Source organism: Coccinella septempunctata, chromosome 7 (assembly GCF_907165205.1).
Source record: "Coccinella septempunctata chromosome 7, icCocSept1.1, whole genome shotgun sequence".
In the NCBI taxonomy this organism is placed as follows: Eukaryota; Metazoa; Arthropoda; class Insecta; order Coleoptera; family Coccinellidae; genus Coccinella; species Coccinella septempunctata.
Window position 1 is genome coordinate 1,492,351 of NC_058195.1, and position 26,408 is coordinate 1,518,758.

Consider the following 26,408-nt stretch of genomic DNA (forward strand, 5'->3'; position numbering starts at 1 on the left):
GAACTGTAGTAGGCAGTATAAAACGCGAATGCTCACCGTATGCCGCCACCCCCTCCCAGAAAAGGAGGATATAGCTCCAAATTAACTCCGCACAATGATAAACAAACAAGTCGAGTACCAACCATATCTGAGAACGCTCTATATCCGTAGATCTCCGGCCTGAGTCCCCTTTTATACTCCCGGAATAATTCCGGGACCTACACAAAGTGCACAAAAGGCTCGTAAACGATTGCTCCTAATAGGATTATATTAAATCGAAAATAACCTGCTTTTCCCTCTTAGCGAAAGAGGAAACTCAATTCTAATTTCACTCATAATTCGATAGGAATTTCCGGGAATATCTTTCTCACCCCTTCGTCCCACCCCCCAGGTCGGATCGATATGATGAATTTGATTAAGATGATCCCCGTCGCTTTTATTAGGGCCCCCAGGATTCTCGCCAACAAAGGAAATATAGATATGATTAGTTTTCCGGGCTTATATATCGTTCTGTTTTTCTCCAACTCTGATCGCCTTCCACTAAGAGACCTTCGGTGGAAAATACACACAAACTGTAGATCGGTTTCGGGATTATTGTCCCTCAAAAGTACAGTGCAGTGTTAAACATCACGACACGCCACCTATCCCACCAAGACTGAACCAACCCTCACTTACTCTGTAAAATCCTACATCCATTCATTACTCTCAGACATATCAATAATATAAATTTAAGCCACTGACAAACTATCAGTACATATAGCTTTATTTCCAGATGGACAAAACCACCAAGAAGGATATCGCCCGATATTCCAAAATCTAAGAAATCCAGCCGTTATCAACTGAGTACCTGTACTGAAAGGGTGAGTAGATTTACGAAGATATGTTCGATACCTTTGGCGATCAATGTCGTTTTTATATAATTCATGTGATAATCCGTTCGATATTTTTCTGATTCCTGGCAGGTTTACATTCCCCCAAGTCATAATTTTCAGTCGATACCGGCAAAACGAATCCCCAAAAGGAAAATTATTAACAACTTGGTATAGGTAAACAACGGACATCGATTGATTTAGCCCTTCAGGGACACGGATATACGTCCCCGGTTACGGATAGGGTGTTTTTCGGAGCGCGCATAAAGGAAATGTGGGAAAAACGTTGAATATGTATATATAGTTTCGTATTTCTCGCATTTCCCGGTTGGATTTTTCACCTGAAGACTGGTTTCTCTTTATTCAATTTTAGTCTGTGTCCGCTAGTGAATCTTAGGTTGCCTGAATCGGGTTTGCCAGGCGTTTTTGTCCCAGTTGCTAGCGACGCCTTGCGGGCAGGAACTCTTCGTCTGTCAATCATCATAATAATTAATAATTTCGTCGTCCTCTGTAATATTGCCGCAGTTATCGCACCATCTATCATTGTGAAATCATCTATTTCAAGTAAACAATCGATCTAAAAAATTTGCTAGTCTACTTGATGACCAATTTCAGGTTATTTCACTTTGACGCGATCAGTTTTGTCGGCATAAGGGTCTGAATTTATATAGATCAGGAAAATGGCATTGTCTGTGCAATAATAACCAATATTTCTTCGCTAAAACGATGAAAAAAGTTCGTGATATATTTGTTCCCCCGCAAACTTCCCCAAACAAAGCGATAATTCTGCAAATCCCCACACGCACTTCAACCATCGTTCATTGGAATAGTTTTCACGTTATAACGTCGTCGGGATTGTTGTATGAATGCGAGGACGAGGGTGGAAAGATGGCCGAACAATATATCCGATGGAATGTTTCTTCAAGATTATAATACGAGGGGTTACTTGTCTTGGAAGACGGAGGAAGGGCGCTCCTCAATTACATTTATGAAAAAATTCTGCAGTGGATCCAATCTTGCAGATATGGCATTATGGAAAGATCCTCTTTATTGAAAAAATGTCTGAAGGGTCAGAAGATACGCGCCAGTTCTTTCGCCTAGTTTTATATTGATTCTTCGTCTTTTGAGTCGAGAATGGTTAAGGTCAATCACTGCTATGGGTCTTTTTTGGAAGGAATAAAACCAGTATGAATTTGTCGGAGTTTCTGGAGATAACTCATGAAATATTCAAGACCAGTCGGTTTTGGAGGCTCTTGCACAAACTCCAACGGTCAAAATTGCTCCAACGGTTCGCTATCCTGCTCACCAAGCTATCGAACTATTGCCACCCTTCAAAAGCTATTTCACTGACAGGTCGAGGACGCTCATCCTCTCTGCACCCATAACAGCGAAATCTTAGCGAATCTCTGCGTTTTTCCACGATGAGGGTGGCTTATAGGCACCCCCCTATCGCTATCGTTTCTAATAGGCGATTAGTCCCGTAATCCTGAAAGGCCACTCTCTGTCGTCTGTTCGATACGCGCCAACCTGATCTGCTCTTATTGCAAACTAACCGAGTATATTTAATGAGATAAGGCTCTCCCCCCGTATACTCGCAATGATTCATCGAATTGTCACCGGTCGTCTGGAAAAAGATGAAAGTTGTAGCGGTATGGGGTGAAGTTTTGATCGGGAAATCTAGTAGAAAAAATGAATCTGGTCGTTTTTCATCGAAAAAACCTAACCTGCCTGAAATTGCAACAGTCAGCAAGAATGCTTTGAAGCGACAACATCGTAGCTAAGTAGAAAAGTAAGAATACTACCTGGTGGAGTCTGCTGGCTTAAAAAAGGTTCCTTCTGTTACGAAAACCTTTAAATCAAGGTCTGATATAGGTTTCGTCTCCTCTAGCCCTGTTCGGCATTGTGCCTATGAATTTATCAAAGAAAGATTGAGGAAAGTCTTGCCAAACGTCCGTCGAAGCATTGTCGAGCTGTTTCAATGTCTGCGGTGGGTCAGATAAGCCGTGTACTGCTGTGACATACACTTCTCCACATAGTAACAACGTCATATAGAGCAGTAACGAAAATTTGAATATCCGCTTCAACTTTTGGGCAGTGTTTTCTCATGGATGTTTCTACTGATGAAAACACAGGATATTTACTCCGCAAAAATAGAGTATAGGGAGGAATTGTGTACAATTCCGGGAAAACAGGACCATAAACCTATCTGCGAATTATTAAGAAGATAGATGTTAAGTATCTCCGACTCGGACAACTTAATAGTTCAACAACGTCGTTCAATCTCCCGATCATAACGCAATCTACGGGCACAATCGAGAAAAGAGGACGGTAAATCTAACCGAGACGACTTCCCTATTGCCGTCCTCCATCTCAGACGCCACTTCTTGGAGAACTAACCCCATAAACGGGGCGGTACGAATGAAAAACAACAGATCGTACGAGAATCAGATTAAACAATTTTCATTTTCTCCCCATCGTCTTGTCGTCGTCTTCCCAGGATTAGTTTTTGGGGGTGGTAGGTCGAACGAATTCGATTGTGTTTATCTTGCGGTGACCCCCCCCCAACGCCAGAACGCCGCTGCTCATTCGGTTTGTCGCGACAAACGAATTTAACCAACGTCTGGGCGAACGATCAATCACTGCACGACAAGAAAGTTCGTTATAACTTCTGTCTGTTTGGGGTCGACCGAAAAATGGAAATGGAGAAAGTCATTGGGTAGTTCATTATGACTAGTAGGTCACTTCTTCAGTAGATCTTTCTGTGCCGATAAAAGAATGATCCATAGATGTAGTCTTCGCTGTATGAGTCAAAGTGGATTCTCAAAATCCTCCACATCCACCTTTACGTACCGATTTGCTCTAAAAAAAAAACCATAACGTAATGAATACCGAGGCCAAGAAATTACTCTTTGCTCTATGACCCTTGTCTGTTATCAGAAGTAGATCAAATGAAGCACCAATGCTGCAGAAGTAGTCGTCAATGAAATAAAGTATACCCCTCCCTAGGATTCATACCAATAGCAATCCCTCCTTATGAATTGAACCACATTGCTCGTCTTGGATGAGATCTATATGAATCTTTATTGCAGGCTTTCAGGGTCCAGACTCCGGAAAGACCTCAGGGTCGAAGAGAAGGAATGACCGAAGGGTCTTAGAGCACAGTCTTGACCCTACTTAGGGCTGGGCTGCTGAGGGATCTCCCCGAAATCATTTCTGACTTCTGCCTAAGACCCCGAGTGGTTGAAGTGGAGGAACGATCGAAAGGTCTTAGGGCACAGTCTTGTCCCTTCTTAGGGTTGGGCTGCTAAGGGATCTCCCGAAGATCTTCCTCAACTTCAGCCATTCATGGTCCAAAAGGTCGAAGAGAAGGAACGATGGAAGGGTCTTAGAGCACAGTCTTGACCCTACTTAGGGCTGGGCTGCTGAGGGATCTCCCCGAAATCATTTCTGACTTCTGCCTAAGACCCCGAGTGGTTGAAGTGGAGGAACGATCGAAAGGTCTTAGGGCACAGTCTTGTCCCTTCTTAGGGTTGGGCTGCTAAGGGATCTCCCGAAGATCTTCCTCAACTTCAGCCATTCATGGTCCAAAAGGTCGAAGAGAAGGAACGATGGAACGGTCTTAGAGCACAGTCTTGTCCCTACTTAGGGCAGGGCTGCTAAGGAATCTCCCGGAGGTCATTTCCAACTTTAGCCATCGATGGACCATGAGCGAGAAAGCAAGATATAAACGTCAATGTGAGTAGATTTGTATTTTGAAGTCGAATTATGTTTAGATTGACAACTGAGAACGGTACATACCTATCTGAACATTTATTTCGGAATATCAGGCAAATCTCTTATCGAAAATCGAAAAAAATATCATCTGTCATCGGGAAGACAGTTCACTCAGCCAACTTCAACTAGTTTGAATCAAAATTTCGTCATCCCGTGATCGCCAGCGCGGCTATTGGCATAAACATGAACTACCTATGGTTTCAAAGCAGCGATCGTTCTCCTTCTCTCTACTCTTCATAGGTTCTTACCTTACTTATGTCAGTTCTGTCAAACTGGCTTAGGTTTGTTTAAATTTGTGTCTGACAAACGTCAAAAATCTCAATTTTCTTGGGCTTTTCTTGGTCTATGATCCTCGGCGTTGTGAACACGTTTGAGAACTGTCGATTATTTCCCTTTTTCATGGGCGTTGCCTATTTTGGCGTCGTTTCATAGTTCTCATAGCTTTTCTATGATGTGACGAAAGAAATCATGAATGTGCTAGCATAAACTGGTAAATACGACCTTTTTCTCGAACCCCACGTCGATAGTTGGAGAATTCTGCGAATTCGACCAAAGATTCCATTGTTCCAGAAACCGAGTCCTTAAGATAAGACCGGAAACTCGAACGGTAAGATTGGGGAAAAATAAGAAAACCTCCCCCGCGTAAAGTTGAACAGGTGAGGTCGAAACTTCGACATCGGCAAAGTCCTTGTTCTCGACGACAGGATTATAATGACCGGCCGGAGCTCGATTCTTTATTGTTTTTCTTTCGCGGGATCAGTCGGCTTGCGAGTTTTCTCATTTTCCGTCGGTTTTGAAGCTCCCCGAAGGACTTGCCCGCTCTCCGATCGAGTTCGTCGGATGAGAGGTGGAGAAGTTGGTCTTGGCGAAGTTTTCCTTTTGATTAAAAGTAGGAAACATATTGCGGTGGTGAATATATAAAAGCTGATATCTGAGTGATAAATCGCAAGAAATATAGATATTTGAATTAGGCCAGGAGATCCACCTTGTAAGTAGATCCATCGCCAGAAAGGGCGTTCATTCAAATATGGGGTTTTAAAATTTAAATCGCTTTGTGCGAAGTTTATGATTTGGCAACAGCGCATACAAGACAATGAAAAGAACAATGTCCGATCAGCTTGTTTATAAAATGACAGCTGTTGATCTACAGGCGCGTACTCACTGGCGAGCTTCAACTGCAACCGGCCATAAGAATCCCATAAAATTTTACAACCTTCCTCGTTCGTTGCATACTTCATAGACAGTCATCTTTGTCTATCTCATCAAGATAGTGTATTTGTTGTCCTTTATTATCAAGGCATATTTCAGTCGATGTTGCCAGCTTGTGCAATTCTCACAAAACTTCTCTAAAGCTTTCCTCTCGGAGAAAACAGCAGCAACACGTGAATCGTCCGGTTCGCCCCAAACCGCCCCGTTTTATCGCAACGGGAAGATATTAAATACAATTGTCGCCGATAATTTCCTGCGGTCCGCCACATACGGACGTCATAAACGTTAATAAGACTAATCAACGGCTATCGCAGCACATCATCTCCTAATCCAATCAATATAAATCGGCGTCATGATCGGCTCCTCGGGCCCGTACAAGGGAAACTTGTTAACTAAAGTAAATCGATTACGGGTCGACCGACGTAAAAAGCGGAGGAAACGGCGGAAAATACATTTCCTTCTACGGCCATTATCGGACATCCCGAAAAGATGACAAATGTCCTTTCGATATTGGAAAATGAGGGACGGAAAGAGCTCTCCCTCCGGTCGGTCTGGGCTATAAAGGAACGGCCTTTTTACCGTAATTATTCCCATTTATGGAAGAATGAAAGTAGGAAGTTTGGATCTCCTTCGGCATCGGATGACGATTGTTCGCTATCTGGAAGATAGCGGCATTGGGAAATGAGAAAATGTCTCTCTATGATTAAGGGGTGGTTCGAAAGAGTACAGGGGTGGAAAAAAGTTGGGCGTTTGCTTTAGACAAGACACAGAATAATCAGAGTAGTATATAATGCCTATATTTTCTGATCTCGATGTTGGTGTCAATCAAAATTATTAATCAATATTATATAAATGAAGCAGCTTCGTAAGTTCTGAGAAATGAAGAGGGATCTCCTTCATCTGTCACTGTCAGGTTGACGTCTTTCCGATGACAGATCACAGAACTTCTTTATAATTATAATAGTATGTATACTTCATTCACTTTTATTTTAGCAGTCGGTTGGCCATGGAAATTTGACACATTTCACTCTGTATAGTACGAAAATGTGGGGTTATGAAGCTTGTCAAAACATTTTTGGGTTTTAAATCAACGCTATGTTGCCCGTTCTACGTAAAAGTTTCTGTTATTAAGTATTTTATCACAATGTCGAATCTCTTCGGAAAATATGTGACGAACATAATTGAAGTTTATACAAACTGATTTACGGCATACCAAATCCAGTAATTTGTATGGAAAATACAAGAGATCAGTATAATATCATAATATGCACTAGCTTGAGGAGAGTTAATGTTCGTTATCTTCTTTGGCTTACATCATTTGTAGATTTCAAAAATAATAACTCGAAGATGAAATGCATATGATGCAGTGGTTGGGAATGGGTATCTCCCGAAGGAATTAACAGATAATTACAAGAATGTTAAATTCTTCAACAAAAATCATCTTGCATCAATGGAAGTAAAAGGAATTGAAGGAAGTTTCAAGTTAAGATGAACTTCACCTTTGAACAAAAATTTCACATGAATAAACAAGTAACAGGGCAACTTGCGCGTATTTGTGGCTATTCATCTTAATACATTGATGTAATAATAATAATTATAGGTATTTATTAGTACCTCAAGACATTTACATTGTATAGGACAAGTCAAATGAAAAATAGGAAAATCCATTTTAGGGATCTTATTCTCCGATGACATTTATCGAAAATCGAAAGTAAACTTTTCGCATTAATTCACTCAAACATAAAATTCTCAAATGCCACCACTTTTTTGGGTCTCCCAATAGAAGGATATTCTTTGTTATCCTCTTCATTCACAATCTTTCTGATTGTGGAAATATTCAGCTGAAATATAAGTCGTTCAGATTCAGATGAAACATTATATAAATTCTTACATAGAATATGTTCGCTACCGTCTGACGTATTGTGGATTTTAGAATATCAGGGTATAACTATTTGAATGAGCGGACCTGAATTCTAAATAGCACTTCCTGAAACCCTGTCTCTTTTTTCAATCACTTTCGGCATTTTCGTAATAAAAATTGATATTAGTTGTGGCAACGGCGTTATGACATTAACGACATTTCATGTATGCCAACCTAACTTCGTTCTAGTTACAAAAACTTGAGAAAATTATTTCATGGCCAACCGACTGCTAAAATAAATTTGAATGAAGTATACTTTTATAGCCAAAAATTGACTTTTGTGATTTTCGTTTAAATTCCAGGCGTTGAAGCTTCGCCATCTTGAATATGCACATAGGCAATCTTTTGATGACTTTTACCTTTGAAAACACCCCGTACGCCGATAACAGGCAACGTATCATCCAGCATTAATCACAATTATCTCGATCGACGAGCAGACTCGGCAATCTGACGTGGAAAATGTTTGCCTTCGCTCTGTATCCATCTCCAACTCAAATATGGAGAACGAATCCCGGCAGGATCCAGAGTAAACTCGGCGGAAATTTCCAGACTTGCAAATAACAGAACGGTCAACTCGCAGCCGGCAACTTGTAGAACGTCGAAACCGGGAAAACTCCGGGAATTTCCCGATTAATTTCGTTACACCTGCGAAAAGTTACCGACGACGTCGAGAATCAATCGAAAAACGTCTTTTGTTGGCGGAACGCAGCCTAAGATCACGGCGTTCTGACACCTGACAGACGACATATCGACTCTGTGCTCCGATCCGGCCACGGTATTATTAAATTTTCTTCTATGCCTCCATTGTCGCCAATACAATTCGATGGATGCCAGGCTAATTGGCGTCGGGGAGGCGTTCATCCTCAAACTTTATCCCCGTCGCGCTAGGCGCATTGTAATTTGCGAATTATTAATGCAATCCGGCGCATACTTGATGCAGCGAATGCAGATTCCCGCGACGAGACATCTGCTTAATGCCTTAATAATCGTCCCCGAGGCTAATTTGTTTCTCGGCCGAAGCCATCTCGAAAATTAATTTTAAATGACATTCCTCCGCAGACCTGTTCCTTTCGACGATGCGCGGCGATAAGACGTGCGCAATTAGAAAAATCGAGTTCGTTTTTAGGAGGTTGGCAACACTTGGGTCGGCTCGCCGGGAATTGCACGGCGATTTCGAGGCGTGTAATATTGTAATTTTATCGGTAGGCGTGCGTAATCGCTCAATCTACGTGGTATCCTGTGGGAGAGGCTATCATCAAGTTCATTTTTCTCGAAACTCGATACCTACTCTGATTATACTCGTACGCGAACCTTTCACCGTGGGATAATGGGCATTAGTTCCTTCGATTAATGACTGCGAGGTGCTCCTAGAGCGTGTTGCGAAAGTTGGCGATGTTTCACACACTTTCGGTTCGTTATTTCTGATTTCCTGCAACCCATTTCTTTCAAATCGTGTACTCTAGAGTGTCTATAGGTAAAGGGGAATACTCCTTCTGACGAAAATGATGTATTTTTTATGAAATATCTTCGAAACGTCACATTTGAAATAACCATTTCAACCGTTTCCCAAAAAAAGTATTTTAAGCACTTAAAAATTAAAAATGAAAATGGGTATTTGAAGTTTAAAGCGTTTTGTGAGAATTGCACAAGCTGACAACATCGACTGAAATATGCCTTGATAATAAAGGACAACAAATGCGTTATCTTGATGAGATAGACAAAGATGGCTATCTATGAAGTCTGCGACGAACGAGGAAGGGCGTAACATATTATGGGATTTTCATGGCCGGTTGCAGTTGAAGCTCACCAGTGAGTACGCGCTTGTAGATCAACAGCTGTTATTTAATAAACAAGCTGTCTTGTATCCGCTGTTGCCAAATAGTAAACTCCGCACAAAGCGATTTAAATTTTAATTCCCCATTGGAAGTACTATTGGAGTAAGGCTGGTGCCAAACGCAAGGAAATCCTGTGCTTCGAAATCAATACCGATGATTCAAGTACAGCTAGATCATTAAGGGTTCTATGTCGATTCCACACGTGGCTCACCGTCGAAAATAATGAACCAAAAACAAAACAAATCTCCTGTTCAGCCCTCGGCCCTGCAGAAAAAACCTAATCAACCATATTATCGGCCTAATCCGAACATCACTCTCCAATGACAAAGCCGCCGTATACGGCTCATACCGCCAATAATCCAATCGGCGTATGAAAAATTCCGATCGAAAACAAAAATCGTAAAAACGGGGCCCCCCACCGTCCTTACTCCCTATACACGCGGATATCGGAGTCCTTTGTATCGGCCCGTCGATCCCCTTGTTCCCGAGCATCGCACCTATCAACTTAATTAGTTTCATTTGTTCCCTTCGCCCCCTCCCCTGTGGAATACCTGTGCTCACCCTGGACACGCCGCTCCGGTTTCCCGGGATAACATTGTTGCTTTTCCGTGTAGGGGGCGCTTGTTAGCCCCGTTTCGATGTACACAGGGTGGCACGGAAGGTTCGGCCGATGATTCAAATGCCTAAAAGAAGGTGGAGAAACAGATATCTAGGACGACGTGTTGGTCAAACTGTATGACCTCCACCACCACCTCTATGGTTGCCCAGAAACAAGCCCTATGAGCTGGATTTAACCCTCCAGTCCCAGCCTCTCGAGGAAGTGGTTATTGAGATCTTTTGGTGGTCGAATTTAGCGCATAACACTGTCTGCCACTTAGTAGTTTGCCTCTTCTCTTTGCCAAAGTCTGCTCATGATTGTTGTGCCTGAAACATCAGGCACATCGGGCAATTTCCTAGTACTAAAGGTCGGATACATTACTACATGACCTAAGACTGCCACGTCCCTCACTTCGTCTTTTTCATACAACCTCTGAACCAGTAGCGTCAAGTTAGGTTCTATTCGATGAGGCCTAGAGCTCATGGATACAAGGATTAAGGTAGAACTAGTCAGTGAACCCGGAAAAGTATCCTCGATATTAAAGGTTCTCGTGACCGAAGCGGTGAAAAACCCCTTCCGTGCCTTATTCGCCAAATTCGACCCGTGAAGTTGGAACAAAGAACGTCCCATTTTTCCGGCTATTGAAAAGACATCTGCGGTAATCGACGTGCAATTTTACGGTCATATATCATTAAAGTTGTATTACGGATACGTTGAACTCGGTCTGTGCGTCTCGGTTTTCCCATTTTCCGCGTCTAGACACGGGATTTTCCGATTGTTGAAGAGTAACTCGATGTTTTGCTGGAAAAAGTTATCGTTGAATTCGCGTTTCGATAATTGAGAAATCATTATGAAGATATCGACCCATTATTGGTCCAGTTTTTCAGTGTTTTGTGTTGTATATTTCGTCCAATCTTCGTTAATTTACTGTACAAATTGTACGAGGATATATTGAAAAACTCTTAGCCTACTATACGACCAAACAAAATTTCAACATGAGATTTGTATGCAGAGGCTTTGTCCAGCAAAAACTGAACACCTTTGGATATAGCTTTCCACGTCTTTTCCCTTCAATATTTTTGTCGTAGAGTGTTCAGTAATGTCGAATAGTGATCTCCGGTTATTGTTCTACCCTTATCCAAAAAATCAATCATGATTACTCCATGGCAATCCCAAAAAACTGAAGCAAGAACTTTTTCAGCAGATTTTTGCTCACGAAACTTCTAAGGTCTTGGAGAACCAGGGTGTCGCCATTCCATCGATTGTTGCTTTGTTTCTGGATCGTAGAAATGTACCCAAGTCTCATCCATACTAACAATTCGGTTTAAGAAGTCTACATCGTTTTCAAATCGAGCACAGATCGAACGCGATGATTCTTCTCTTGCACGCTTTTGGTCAACATTCGAACATTTGGGGATCCATTTTGCAGCAATTTTTCTCATGTCCAAATTGACGTGAACTATACGATGAACGCGTTCGTATGGAATATTCAGCGCTTCAGATGTCCGCTTTAGCCCAATTCGACGATCTGATAAAATCATGTCATGCATCGATATTTTCGGGGACTGACACAGAAACTGGCCTTCCCGATCATCTTCAATGGAGAATTTACCTCTATGGTAAATAAATGGTCTAGCTAGGCTAACAAGATATCAATACATCCTCGTAATTCGATGCAAAGAGAAACGAATAAGGCACGTTTTAGGAGATTTAAGATAGGTTATCATTATGTAATCGGAACATTATCCTCCTGGCTTACTAGCACGGTTTCCCGAATCGTTAATTACCGATAACAAGAGTCCCTCTTCATAACAGAACGTTCAAAGATGATTTGTAGGGTATCGCTCTGCAACAACCCATACATCGCCTCTATCGAATCCATTACCTTCCAATAACACGCTCCGTTTCTCCACTTAAGATCGCCTAATTGAATCCGACCGACCGAACCCCTAATAAGACGAAATCCATCCAATTCACAAACGGCGGGAAAAATCCAAACTGCCCCGATAATCAGACGTTATGGGGGTCCTTAACTCGGGAAGGGTTGAAACGACAAGTCCCGATTTCTATCCTAAAATCTATTCATAGAATCCTCGTGATCATTACTTTCTCATTAGTACCGTCGTTGGCTGGCGTGGACGGATAAAAACGCGAACTCGGTTAATTTGGACTTGTCGTAGGCCTGACTACGTAGGGATAAAGCGAGTGACAATAACGACGTAACTGTTCGTTTGTTTTGGGACGGGGACCGTCGATAGGAAAAACCACACATGACGTGTGTTGGTTGACACGTTTCTAGTTTTATTATTAGCAGCCGTTAGGAGAGATTTGGGGCAGGGGTGGAAGTGTAGTCTGCTTTAGAGGTAAATCTGCAGATTTAATGTCATCAAAAATCGAACAAAACTGATTTACATATTATCCAGTCTTGAATCGAAAGGCCCGAGGCACGGCCGAGGCAAACCGTGAGGGCCGAAGGCCCGAGCCACAGCCGAGGCAAATCGTGAGGGCCGAAGACCCGAGTCACGGCCGAGCCAAACCGCGAGGGCCGAAGACCTGAGAACTAACGCGTTAAGTGGAAAAGGCGCCACATTCCATCCAGAGGGATACCTTGGCCATAATTTACATATTATCTAGTGTTGAATCGGAAGGCCTATGCCACGGCTGAGACGAACCGTGAGGGTCCAATGCCCGAGGCACGTCCGAGCCACGGCTGAGGCAAATGGCCAGTGCCGAAGACCCGAGAATTAGCGCGTTAAGTGTAAAAGGCGCCACATTCCATCCGGATAGACACCTCGGCCGTAATTTTCCTCCGAAGTCTTCTAGTTTGTTCCTGATTTCTTGTGCACGTTCTACGCCAAACTTTGCCTCCTTTTTCAATCGAAACCTGCCCGATATTCCCCGCACGCACCGTCCCATCTGACGCCCGCAATATCGCGAGCACGATAAGGCGCGAGAACGACGTCGCAATTTATGTTTTTCCGAAGCGACGCCTCCGTCGGGAGATAGATCACGTATTAATGACACCTGCGATGATCGGAAAAACGACGGCCTGACCGGCTGGTGCGAAGAGGGCCGTGTTCGTAAACGACCAAAGAATGGCGACCGAGGAAAAGTTCGGCCGATATTTAATGAGTGTTCTTCTCGCCCGCTACGCCGTTGTATTATCGATGTGTTGATCGGGGAATGATTACCGGGGGGTGCGAAGAGTTTTTATTGTTTTCGAGGATGTTGAGAGACGCCAACTGGATGGGAGGAGGCACCGGCTTGAGGAAATGGATTTGCCCCGGAACCACTTTCGTTCGAGTTGGAGGAGTTGATTGAACAATACATCGCCGACTGCTGGTTGCGTGAAATATGTACTAGGCATTTTCAGCGTTGAACAACCATTTATAGGGTGTTTTTAAAGGTGAGACTGTTTTTTGACAGAAGGTAGAAGGTAGAACTCATCAAAATAAGTCGTTCAACCAAAAATTGTCCATATAAAATATCCAAGATGGCTGAGATACAACCCCTAGAAATTCGACAAAATTTCCTTGAATTTCAAGTACGGGACTGTGGAAGGTGACGCCGGCATCGCAAGAAAGAAATAAAACTTAAACATACGGCTCGACGATGAATGGTTCAGTACCAAGTTCGTCGGATTAGATGCTTCAGGTCACTTTCGAGAGAATCATAATCGTTGTATCGTGCAATTTAGGGTGAAAAAAAATTTAGAAATTCAAGGCAGTTTCTTGAAAGTTTTTATGTTTGTTATGTTGAAAAAGTGCTATGATGTTTCCCCATTTTATCCCATTTTTACGACGATTGTTGGAATGTTCGAACAAGAAGATTGTGATGCCCATTGTGAAAAAATTCGTGAATAATTTGACGAATTTTATCGCTGAGATTTTGAATTATTATTCTATTTTTTACACTTGTGTCCTAAGTCTCTTCTGTCAGTTGGTATCGAAATGAGCCATTTCATAAAATCGTGTAGGTTACTAAAAAATAATTAGAACAATTCGGCAATCCTAAGTTTCCATTTTCATTTCCACGTAAATATCGAACGAGCCAATATCCTAAACGAAACCACGTGGTCGAATCAGGAGATAAGTTTTATCCCACAGCTTTGCGATAATTCAGCTGACAAATGGTCTAGGGTCGTATTAGGATCTATTTCAGTTTCATTTTCAATTTTTTTTCAACTTTGTCATTTTAAAAGCTTTGTATAAGTGATTTTTGGTGAAACGCTTCATTTTGACCAGTTCTACCTTCTGTTGTAAAAAAAGCCTCACCTTCAAATACACCCTGTATACTGGATGTATTAATTTTTTCAACAGTAGCAGGTAGAAATTTCGTCGAAATTCTAGGAGTTGTAGCTCAGTCATCTTGAACATTTTATATAGACAATTTTTGGTGGAATTGATGACCGTCTGTTAAAAAATTGCCTCACCTTTGTAGAGGATCCATCCTTGTACAAGCTGAGAAAGAAACTGTGGCATAAGCTTGACAAACTTAATTGTCTGTATACAAGGAAATTCATGTTGGTGACCATCCTCATATCCGAAGGACCAGAGGCGAGTATGAGTCGTTGCACGCCACTGACCAAAGACAAACATCGCGTTCAATCGGGCGCAATCAAACGGCACAACTGATCGATCCAGGAATGCATTAGTCAAAGTGCACCTCTCGCGCTGTTTTCCCCATCGATCTTACCGTCTTCGCGCGGACGTAATTGCTCAAATTGATTACGATTCCCGGCCAAACTACCCTCATTAAGTGAGGTGGGCGAACAACGCGGCAAAGTTGAATTCAGTTTTGAGTAACGAGGCTATTGTTAGATGGTCGCGGTGAGACGCTAGGAGTTTTTAAGGCGTCGACAGTGACAATCGACAATTTCACCAGCTGAAACTCTGCGGTGACGTTATGAAAAGAGTCTAGAAGATGGTGTTGCCGTTTAGATCAACTTTGACCCGCGACAAACCCTTTGAGGTACTGAAAAAATTTCTAAATCCGATATAACTCGAATTTTTCCCTCTGAATAATCCTCCTCGTCAAAGGAAACTTTCTCTGCCCGTATACCGATCGATACCGATCAAAATTTCAATATTTCCCTCTACGCGAACCCGATATAAAATTCCTGGCAAGTTTCCCCGTTATTTTAACATTGTCTCCCTTCGAGGAATTTCCACGCAGTAGGATAAAATATTCCTTGGGATAGGTAAGACCCCCCCGATGTATCTGGACAGGAAAAATGTCCCATTAAAACATTCCACGCGTCGTCACGTGCTCTACCCCATCTCTGCCAACTGATCGGTGCAAGGTGTAATGATCTCCAGTTTCCTGAGAAAAATTGAGAGTTCATTTTAGTGCATTCCTTTCATTTCATATTTCCGCCTTTGAAAATATTTAATTCTCAAATATTCAGTGCATTCATTCCGATAGGCAGAGTAAATGTAAAAAACCGTTTATCTGTGTTTAACGTTGTTTTTCTTGCATGCCGTTGAAGATTTCGACGTTTTTCTGATGTTGATATGCGATAAACCGGAGCTGACGACGTTTTTCACTCTTGTCGCATTCTGGAATTTTCAGATTTTCAACGTGTGGGGGGATTTGCCTATAAAAGCAGATTTTACCGTTCAGTTTCTTCATTAGACCTACACCGGTTACTTCTTTGACACTGCTGTACTGTATCGCTTTCTGTTATCTTTTGCCGTACTTTACTCTGTTTCGCGAGTCTGACTTTTCCCTTCGCTATCAGTCATGGTGCGTAAGCCCTTGGGGTACTGAAGGGAAAGTCCCGTCAACCCTCCTGTTCGCGTTCCGCGTCATAAGTGTTGAAACCGAAATCTCTTCTTTTCTATCAGTCATGGTGCGTAAGCCCTTGGGGTAGAGAGTAAGAGATACCGCTCGTTCAGTGAATCGCCACTTTCTATTTGGTATAAATTGGTGGTGGTGAGCATCGAATTTGTCACCACCCTGTATAACGATCAGACTTGAAAACAAATGCAGCAGACGAAGGGTCAGTTTTTGCACGGTCGTCTGGACCGTTTTTCTTCTGTTTTTCCGGTGCCAATTTTCCGGAATTGAATAATGGATCCGGTGTTATTTAGGAGATCCATCAACTATTCAGGTGCGATGAATTTTGCATGAGTTTTTACGGCGGCCAGCCCCTGCAATTCCGGTAAATGCCGCGTATTTTTCCGCTCATTTGGTTTTTCAATTATCCGACGGGGTTTTGATTGGGTCGGCGAGGAATGGGCGATATAAAATGTGGTTATTTCTTCATCTACATACGGATATTTTACGAATGATTCGATCGTGCTGTAATTGGACTCGACGTAGCCATCCTACGTGAATAAATGAAGAATAGATTCGTTTTTATATGAGGAATCACTAAAAAGTTTTTCATGGAAGGTGAAACTCAAACTATTTCACCGAAAATCATCTACAAAAATTGATGACTATATACGAGGTGAATTAAAAACAGTTTATAAAAATTAAGACACTGAATTCAAAGTGTTTTCACTGTATTTTTACCACATTTCTTGATGGGTAAAACATGAATTTCATTTCGTGATTGATCCAGACTGACGAACGTGTCAAATCTTTTCAAGAACGTTGAATTGGCATCCCTTTTGCCACCAAACTTCTCCTCCAGGTCTTCCTCCCCCTCCCCGATCGCGGAAGCAGATGTGACCAGACTCCCTGCTCTCGCTTTTTATTAGTTTCCAAGGCTCGCAGCCTCCCCCGATAGGTAATTTAGTTAATGATTGACAAAGGACGGAACTGCTCGAAAAGGCGAACTTGGCCCTGATGATGAATTGTCGAATGGACCCTCCGACGTCGAACGTGAGAGGTTAGGACTTCCACGAGGAGGGTTGTAGTATAACTTTGGCTCGTTAATTAACGTCCTGATATTCTTTTCCCGGAGTGGAATTAGCTGGTTAAATCTATTAACGAGGGGTTTTTTTCGTTCCGAAGTAGAAATGGTGTTAATCAGTATTTAGAGAGTCTGCTTTTTACGATTTCGAGCAGATGGAAAGAACGCTGAGGGTATTTATACTCACTTATTCCCTCTTTTGGAATTATTTGATGATACTTACCTGTAACAAAAATAAGAGAAATCAAATTTATACTAGTCAATAACTTCATCTTCTTATATACTAGAATTGTCTCATCAAATTTAGGAGATAACCTGATATTTATCCCAGGTGATATGGCATATCCTATGATTAAACAAAAGGGTCGCCTAACCGGGCGCATCGCAAGAATGAAATATTAATGGAAACAACAATTCCGAAGGAATTGTCGTTCCAATAATGTGAGTTAGTCATGAACTATCATAGGAAGTCCCAGAGAAGTAGTTGAACTTGGGAGCCATGAACTGTTGTAGGAGTCTGCAGAGAAAGTGAGGTTTGGTTCAGTCTTTGCGTGACAGGTGGCGTATCGTGATGAGATATCTCAAAGCGACGTCCCAAGATCGCATAAGACTACCATCCTCCGCTCGGAAGATTCAGTGCTATACTGTACTGACGAGGGAAAATGATCCCGAAACCGGTCTACAGTTGCACTTGAATTTTTCGACTTCTCTGGGACTTCCTATGATAGTTCATGACTAACTCACATTATTGGAACGACAATTCCTTCGGAATTGTTGTTTCCATTAATATTTATATCCTATGATTATCCATTTGATGTACAGGATATCCCTAGATTTGAATTGCAAGAGGTTTTTCTTTGATTATACGCGAACTGAAGAGTAAAATTGGTATCTCATGTCTCTGAATTAGAAATAGATATCCATAAGTTGCTATCCTTTAGATATTCATGAGAAGCAGGTGTTATGGAGATCCTCGAAGGACATTCTATGGTTGTACAGGTTGGTGTGCTTGAACTCGACAGAGGGGTGTTTTTGAAGGCGGGGCTTTTTTCCCAACAGAAGGTAGAACTGGTCAAAATGAAGTGTTTCACCGAAAATCACCTATACAAAACTTTCAAAATGACAAAGTTGAAAAAAAAATTGAAATTGATTACTGAAATAGATCCTAATACGACCCTTTATGTATCACATTTAGATCTACGATAATTTTCCTGGAAGAAAAACTACTCGAAAGTTGACGATCGAAAAATGCCCAAAATGATGGGGTCAGTTGAAACTTCCTCAAGACCGAACGGTTGTGCCAAAATGGTTAGTTTATTTTTAGTCTCAGACGGTTGGAAAATCGTTATGAACCGACTTATGCAAGTTTCCTTCCCCCACAGGAAAAAGCCGTCACCAAACAATCATACAATACCTTTTTTCAGGTCGACAAATCGACTTCCACCCCGATCCCGATCTCCAACAACCCCTTCTAGCGACAACTTTCGCGAACTTTTCCTCCGCGTCCGAACACACAATTGCGACATGCAATCAGTCCGTTCCGCCCGGGCCTTTATCCGGAAAACGCGCAATTCGAACCTCTCGATACGCCCCCGTTTTCAATTTAAAACGTCCCGGAGAACTTTTCAGCTGTCGCGCGAGTGTGCTACTTTTATTTCCCGCGGAAGTACGTTTCTTAAGACGGGGATTAGTCCGTTTCCCGGCGTCCGCGGGGGTTGGCACCACTGGAAATAGATCGGCGCGTGCACCATTCATCAGGGGGTAGACGGACGTACACGAATTTATTCGCTTTCGAAGGATCAAGAGCGATTTTCGATGTTTGGAAGGGGTGCGAGGGTAGTAGACGGTTTTTTTCCCAAAAAAGAACATCTGCAACCCTCAGGGAACTTGATCATAACTGTCCTGATGTTGTTTCTTCGTGCTGTTGCGAATTGGTTTCGTTTTTCAACAGAACAACTGGAATGTCTTGGAGGAGAAGATTATGGGAGGAATAAGGCCCCCTTGAAGCCTTTTTGGACCTCTTGAGCTGGTGGGCGAGCTGTAGATGAAAGAGTTTCGAAAACACCTCTGATGAGAGCCACAATAGACCTTAAAGTCGTAGTGGAATGTAAAACCCATTCACTTAAACTATAAATGGTGATGAATGAAGTTTATCAACGCACTATCTTAAAAGTTTTAAAGCTTATATATTGGCAATGCACCCTTCATATCCATAATTTATTCCCGACGATTTGACAGATTTCTTTTGTGCCTCGCGCGCCCAGAGTACACGCAGATAAGGAACGGCGTCCGTAAAGTGGGCCTAACTGTCGCAAATTTCTCCCCGGGGAACCGTTTCAGACCACCCCGAGGATTCCCGTATGGTCCCCACGAAAAAACCGTTGTAATATTTTCGAATCTGTCGATTGGAGGCAGTTTTTCTGCCGTAAATCCGTCAGTGACACTTCTGGGAGGAGAGAGTCTTCACCGGTCGCTTTCGAGAACCGAGATTGAAGACAGGGATGGACCTTGATTTTATTCAAGCATTACTTCTCCATAAATGTTTTCAGAAGTGAGGCTTTTCTTTGACAGAGGGTAGAACTCATCAAAATAAGTCGTTCAATCAAAAATTGTCTATATAGAATATCCAAGATGGTTGAGATACAACCCCAAGTAGTTCGACAAAATATCATCGAATATTTCAAGTAGGGGACTGTGGAAGGTGACTTCGGCATCGCGAAAACGAAACAAAACATAAACATGCGGCTGGACAATGAATGGTTCTGTACCAAGTTCATCGGATTAGATGCATCAGGTCACTTTTGAGAGAATCATAATTGATTTATCGTGCAATTTAGGGTAAAAAAAAGTTTAGAAATTCGAGGCAGTTTCTTGAAAGTGCTTATGTTAGTTATGTTGAAAAAGTGCTATGATGTTTCCCCATTTCATCGCATTTTTACGACGATTGTTGGAATGTTCGAACAAGAAGATTGTGATGCCCATTGTGAAAAAATTCGTGAATAATTCAGACGTATTTTATTTGCTGAGAAAGTATTATTCTATTTTTTACACTTGTGTCCTAAGTCTCTTATGTCAGTTGGTATCGAAATGAGCCATTTAATAAAATCGTGTAAGTTCAATAATGAGAACAATTTGGCAATCCTAAGTTTCCATTTTTATTACCACGTAAATATCGAACGAGCCAATATCCTAAACGAAACCACATGGTCGAATCAGGAGATAAGTTTTTTTCCATGCTTTGCGATAATTCAGCTAACAAACGGTCTAGATACATATTCTGAAAGGGCAACTCTTCTAGTTGAAAATCTGAGAATTTCATCCATTTCGGCAAAACCGTTCGGTCTTGAGGAAGTTTCAACTGACCCCATATTTTTGGGAATTCTCGATGGTCAATTTGAGAGTAGTTTTTCTTTCAGGAAAATTATCGCAGATTTAAATGTGATACATATTCTGAAAGAGCAACTCTTCTTGTAATAAATCTGAGAATTTCATCCATTTCGGCACAACCCTTCGGTCTTGAGAAAGTTTCAACTGACTCCATCTTTTTGGGCATTTTTCGATGGTCAACATTCGACACTCGTATCTCGTATGGGGTAGTTGATTCGTTTCAAACAAGTAGTGTTTCCACATAACCGAAGGAGATATTAAGTGTCATAATGAGCAGTGGTATTGTTGGTATAAAACTGCTCTGGCTCTGAAAATCAACAATCTACCCCATTCGCGTGTCAACGCCTCTCGGAATCGGGACTTTCACCACCAGAAACGTTCAACACGACGACGTCGGATCGGAACAACCATTCTTTTTATCTATCAACGCCGAACAACAACGTAAACACTCGGGAAATCGCCGGGCGTAAATCAGTCTCCGTTCTACCCTTGAAAAACCCCGCGCGTTTCTCATCATTCCCATTCATGGGCACTCCCGAGACCGAAATGAAAATTTTTCCCATTCTTCGGGGCCGCGGCGGGCGTGCATGTGACCTCGAGACCACTCGAAAAAAATCGATGGGAGCCATGTGTGGCGGTGGTGCGTCCGACGATATCTGGCGTGGATCGTCTGCGGGGGTTGAAGCGCGGGGAGTCCTTTAACGTGACTTTGGTTACGCCCAGGCCAAATCAACCCTGACGAAATGCTAATGGCACCACGGTGCTCGCCCGATTTGACTTGGGCGATGTGGATGATTAGCGAAGATGCCAGCGCGATGGGGGCACATTTGAAGAGCGGTATTCTTGTGGGGGAATTCGGAAAAAAAAAGGGTATCGTTGCAAAACGGGAATCTTAGAGGGTTTAACCGTGAAAAATCGACATAATTGATAGCAGCAGAACCGAGGCAGTCTGTTCCTTATATTGTGGAGGTAGAATTTCATCCATTTCGGCACAACCGTTCGGTCTTGAGGAAGTTTCAACTGACCACATCTTTTTGGGAATTTTTTGATCGTCAACTTGCGAGTAGTTTTTCTTCCAAGAAAATTAAGGCAGATTTGAATGTGACACATATTCTGAAAGAGCAACTCTTCTAGTTGAAAGTCTGAAAGTTTCATCCATGTCGGCACAACCGTTCGGTCTTGAGGTAGTTTCAACTGACCGCATCTTTTTGGGAATTTTTCGATGGTCAACTTTCGAGTAGTTTTTCTTCCAAGAAAATTAAGGCAGATTGGAATGTGACACATATTCTGAAAGAGCAACTCTTCAAGTTGAAAGTCTGAAAGTTTCATCCATGTCGGCACAACCGTTCGGTCTTGAGGTAGTTTCAACTGACCGCATCTTTTTGGGAATTTTTCGATGGTCAACTTGCGAGTAGTTTTTCTTCCAGGAAAATTATGGCAGATTTAAATGTGATACATATTCTGAAAGAGCAACTCTTCTTGTAATAAATCTGAGAATTTCATCCATTTCGGCACAACCGTTCGGTCTTGACGAATTTTCAAGTGACATTTGCACTTTTTGAAAAATGCCATTTCCAAGATGAAAACCTAAACGCAGGGAGATAGGCTTTCGGAATTGCTGGCAATAGATTCAGCATGTTCAAAAACCTATATTTTCATACCAAAATTTCAAATATCTGACGCTGTTTACGATAAAAGAATTTTTTTCGTTTTTCCATTTTTCATTTTCGAGTTGACTTTGAAGGGCTCTCCAGAGTGCAATTCTCGATTGAATCATCAACTGTTTGGTTTTTTAGAATCTTCAGAACAACTTCTATGCGCTCCATATCCTAGAAGGGTAATAGAACACCCTGATTTTCAGAAATATGGGCAAATAGGCCATTTTAGGGGGGTCCAACCCCTTGCTCATTTTTGACCGAAAAAATTGAGATTTTCGAAATTAAGTTTTTGTGTTAGGATAAAAGCCTTATCAACGCTGATTACGAAACCGGAAATCCCAATTGGATCAGACGAATATACCAGGAGATATCGCAGATTGAAATTTGCAATTTTTGAAAAATGCCATTTCCAAGATGAAAATCTAAACGAAGAGAGATGGGCTTTCGAACTTGCTGGCAATAGATTCAGCGTGCTTGAAAACCTATATTTTCATACCAAACTGTCAAATATCTGACGCATAAAGAGTCATTAGCGTCAACTCCGTATGATGAACTGGGGATTAAATGTCTAATTTGCATAATTTACACAAAAATCCTTTTATATTTCGTCCACTCGTAGTGGCGTATCCTAAGGCACGAACCCAATCGAAATCGCATCACGTTAATCGATTCTCAACTCTCCGCAACAATTCCAAACCCACCCCATTCGATCCCTAGCCACCCTCAGCAAATCGCACATGTAATAAACTCTAAAACTGATTACTTCATCCCGACAAATAGAAATCACGGCCCGCGGCATTTCCATCTCGTCGGGGACCTTATACTCCGTTCGAATCTAAGGTCATTACCATACAGATATTGAAAGATTCACGCGGGGGTGTGGTCCGGTTCAAAGGATTCGATTGTGCGAGCCACCAAAGGGGGCCCGGGATTGTTATTAACGACGGGCAACAGCTGAGCTAATGGCGTTTTAATTCGGCATATCGTCGGGTGAGAGGAGAATATCAATTTTGCATTTTGCGACATATGTGAGATCGTTTCGTGTGTGTATACGCCAGTGATGGGAGATTCTACAGTGACTCTATCAAACACAGTGGCGACAATTGGAAATTTAGCAAGAATATGGCGGCTTAGAAGCATAGATTTCAACGCTATGATCTCTAATTCGGAATGCGGATTGGCTCACGTCACGTCATGTGATCAAATCCGCCATATTCTTGTTAAAACGATGAAAAACGAGACCACAATTGTCGCCACTGTGTTTGATAGAGTCACTGTAGGAGATTCGATGTGGAAGGAGTTCTTGATTGTAATTTTTCGATCTTTATATTTCGTTCAGGCGCTTCCAGACATTTTTTTACTGATGGGGGACACGTGGAATGTAACCCCCTTGCAAAATTTTAAACGGTGCAAGTCAGTTAGAACAGTCACATTTTCTCGACCGTCTATCGCCAACAAACGTGACTAAAATCGTGCCGATTTTACGTCCTTCCAAATCGTTAACTCCGCGTCAAACTTTCGAGGATGGTTCCCAATCCTTATCCCTTCAGTATTCGGCATCCCTTCACTTTTTGACGGCCGCAGAATGCTGGGGAGTCTGTCGCTTAGACCTTTTTGCATTCGAACGAAATCTGGCGTGAGATTTTAACGGCTGAAACGAGTCAATAATGGCGGATTCCCAGACTTGTTGGACGCCTGTCTCGATTTTCCGTTAAAAACTTGGAATATCCCAGTTGGCTTATATGACCCCATCTCCCAAGATTCTCTACCCGAAGAACTCGAAACTGTTCGCGTCACGAGCCCGGAAAGAATTTTCGGCAGCTAATAACGTTTGTTTAGGTCCCGGAATTGCACAAAGGGATCTGCAGCGTTTCGTGCCAATCAAGTCACCCTCAGGCCCTTCCAAGAACGCGCCTAATCAAATGAACAAAAGACGTGAGACGACCGACAACAACGGCCGAAATCGGCACATGCAACGTCTCGGGCACAAAAGGGTGTAAATAATAAATGAATCGGAAGGGATTTCGCACCCCAAACACCGCCTTTCACGACGCTAAAACAACGACGCGATCGAAGAAGACGCCGAAAGAAAGAGTTTCGTCGATATTCGCGCGTTTCTATGGTTGACAATTGAAAGATGTCAATTCGTTTTGACAGCTGTCAAACGTCCGTCAAAATTAATAACCTCGCGTTACGAACGCCGGCCACCCGCGCCTTCGATTTCGCAACATCATCCGAAGATATTCGTACCACCCAAGAATGATCGATTTCGGAACATTAATCGGCAACTTAGCAGCCGTAAAAAACAGTCACGCATTGTTCCATCGATCGATCACGAGATCCGCCTCTGTCGAATCTCGTGACGCGTCCGTTGTAACCCGTCGTACGGACATAACCTTAAAAGTACGAGCGGCGCGCTCCTCCTAAATTATTAATGATACACGAATAAACGGCACATCGAAAGTTTCGACTGCGCGTACCGTTGTCGTGTACGACGAAGCGATTTTTATAATTGAAAATCGAATGACTCGATGTTTCGGTTGACGTTCAATCAATTTTCTATGGTTCGTTATGGATCGAGGTTAAAGGATCGGAAATATCGCCGAATGGATGTTTGCGTTCGGAGAATCCGCCTTGTCGCCTCTAATACTTGGCCCCATCGAAAAGCGCTTATAAAACGGCCCATTGAAATGATTAATTAAACACTAATGGCCCTCGGCACAATAAAACCGCATATTCATTTCCCCGCAATTAATACCGTCGTTCGCGAAACGAAAACAACGAGATTTCGCCGGAGAATCAAAAGGTTCATTTATTATACGGCACGACGGCCAACTTCATGTATCCCGAACACCGCAACGGGGAGAGAGAGTCATTCATGTACACGGCGGCGAAGGAGGATGAAAACTCGAGACTCTATGGTCGGTTCACTGCTCATTAACGCGGGAAACGGACTCGCTAATTTGCGATTTTCCATACGCCACTAGGATTTGTGAAATCTGCGGGTTTTTTTCGGTATTCGAAATTGTAGGAAGGCTCTGTGCTTCTTTTTTCTTCATCTACGTCAAAAGGGAAACCATAGAATGAGTTTTTTAAGTGACGAATGGCCTTCTCGAACGGTTCATCTCCAGTCTGACGTCGTCCTGCTTCCTTGACCCTTTTTTCTCGCCGAAAATCTCCTAGAGCGATCCATCGCTGGCGGAAATCCCGAAAGTTCTACGGGTAATTCGAAATTATGGCAAGCAGGACGTGTGCTTTGTAAGAAAACTAAGTTTAAGGGGCTTATCCGACAATTCGTGACACTTTTTGCCGAGATATAAAAGGTGGGAAAGTGAAGGATTAGCTAAATCCCGTAAATGCCCCGCGTTGCCCGTCGTAAGCCCCGGCGCTGGGGCGAGAGAAGGGTTCCCGGGGTTTTAGGGGTTTAGCGGACTCGAGTTCAATCCCCCTCCACGCAACTTCAATAATGCATCGTTTTTGCGAGTTTTGATTTATAATTCAGCATTCATCGCAACTTTGAAGTTTTACGGGCGTTCCAGATCTCTGCCTTACCGACCGGGGCGGGGGACGCGGTCGTGAATTTTTCATGGCCTTGAAGGTTTTTAATGGCGCACGCATGGATCTCCGCGCGGAACATAGAAAAACGGATCGGTGTGTCAAATCATAGACGCAGATGTCGAATCGTTCTTCTTCCTTTCGTCCGGCCTCATTTGAGAGCTCGTAGAAACAGATAAGCAACATATGTTTCGTAGGACGTAAAATTTAGGAAAGGACGGTCATCGGGACGTTGGGAGTGGCGTGAAATGGTCTTGTGAAATGGCTCTCCGGAGTCCCGTTCCAGAACGAGGGCCACATGTGGATCGCGTTGAAATATCTTCCAAGATTCCGGGAATGTTGTATCCAGTTCGCCATCCGATAATGCTCGAATCGACTGGAGCGTCACACAATAAAGACAAGGATTTCACTAACGCAAACAGTCTACAATTGATCCCTAAACTTTGAGAGTTTATTTGATTATTTCGGTGAAAATAGTAAAAGGTATGGGATGTAACTTAGTTGTCTCGAGCGTCAGCTATTCTTGAAAAACAATATCAAACCTACTCCGGTGGCTTCCAGTCGAATACAAGGTTCCCTGTTATCTAGGATGTTAGCGATAATCAATCCGAGTTCTCTAAAAGTCCACCGACTCACAGAGATATGAAATAAATCAGTCAAGCGAAAATCCCAGTGCCATAGAAACAAGTTAGAGGGTTTTTCTCGAAATTACATAAACACAGCAGTACCCCTGAGTACGTTCTGCACCCCCCGTGTTTTCA

The 26,408-nt window shown here is 42.5% G+C and overlaps 1 protein-coding gene and 1 long non-coding RNA gene across 3 annotated transcripts in view; one reads left to right on the forward strand and one right to left on the reverse strand.

Annotated features, from left to right (window-relative positions):
- The window catches only part of LOC123316897, a 35,465-nt gene extending 34,625 nt beyond the window's left edge, over nucleotides 1–840 (forward strand). Inside the window, exon 4 of the long non-coding RNA XR_006538112.1 lies at nucleotides 752–840. This is a non-coding gene — a long non-coding RNA (uncharacterized LOC123316897). The remainder of the gene's footprint in view (nucleotides 1–751) is intronic.
- The window catches only part of LOC123316871 (roundabout homolog 1-like), a 154,552-nt gene that overhangs the window by 41,128 nt on the left and 87,016 nt on the right, over nucleotides 1–26,408 (reverse strand). The window lies entirely within an intron of this gene.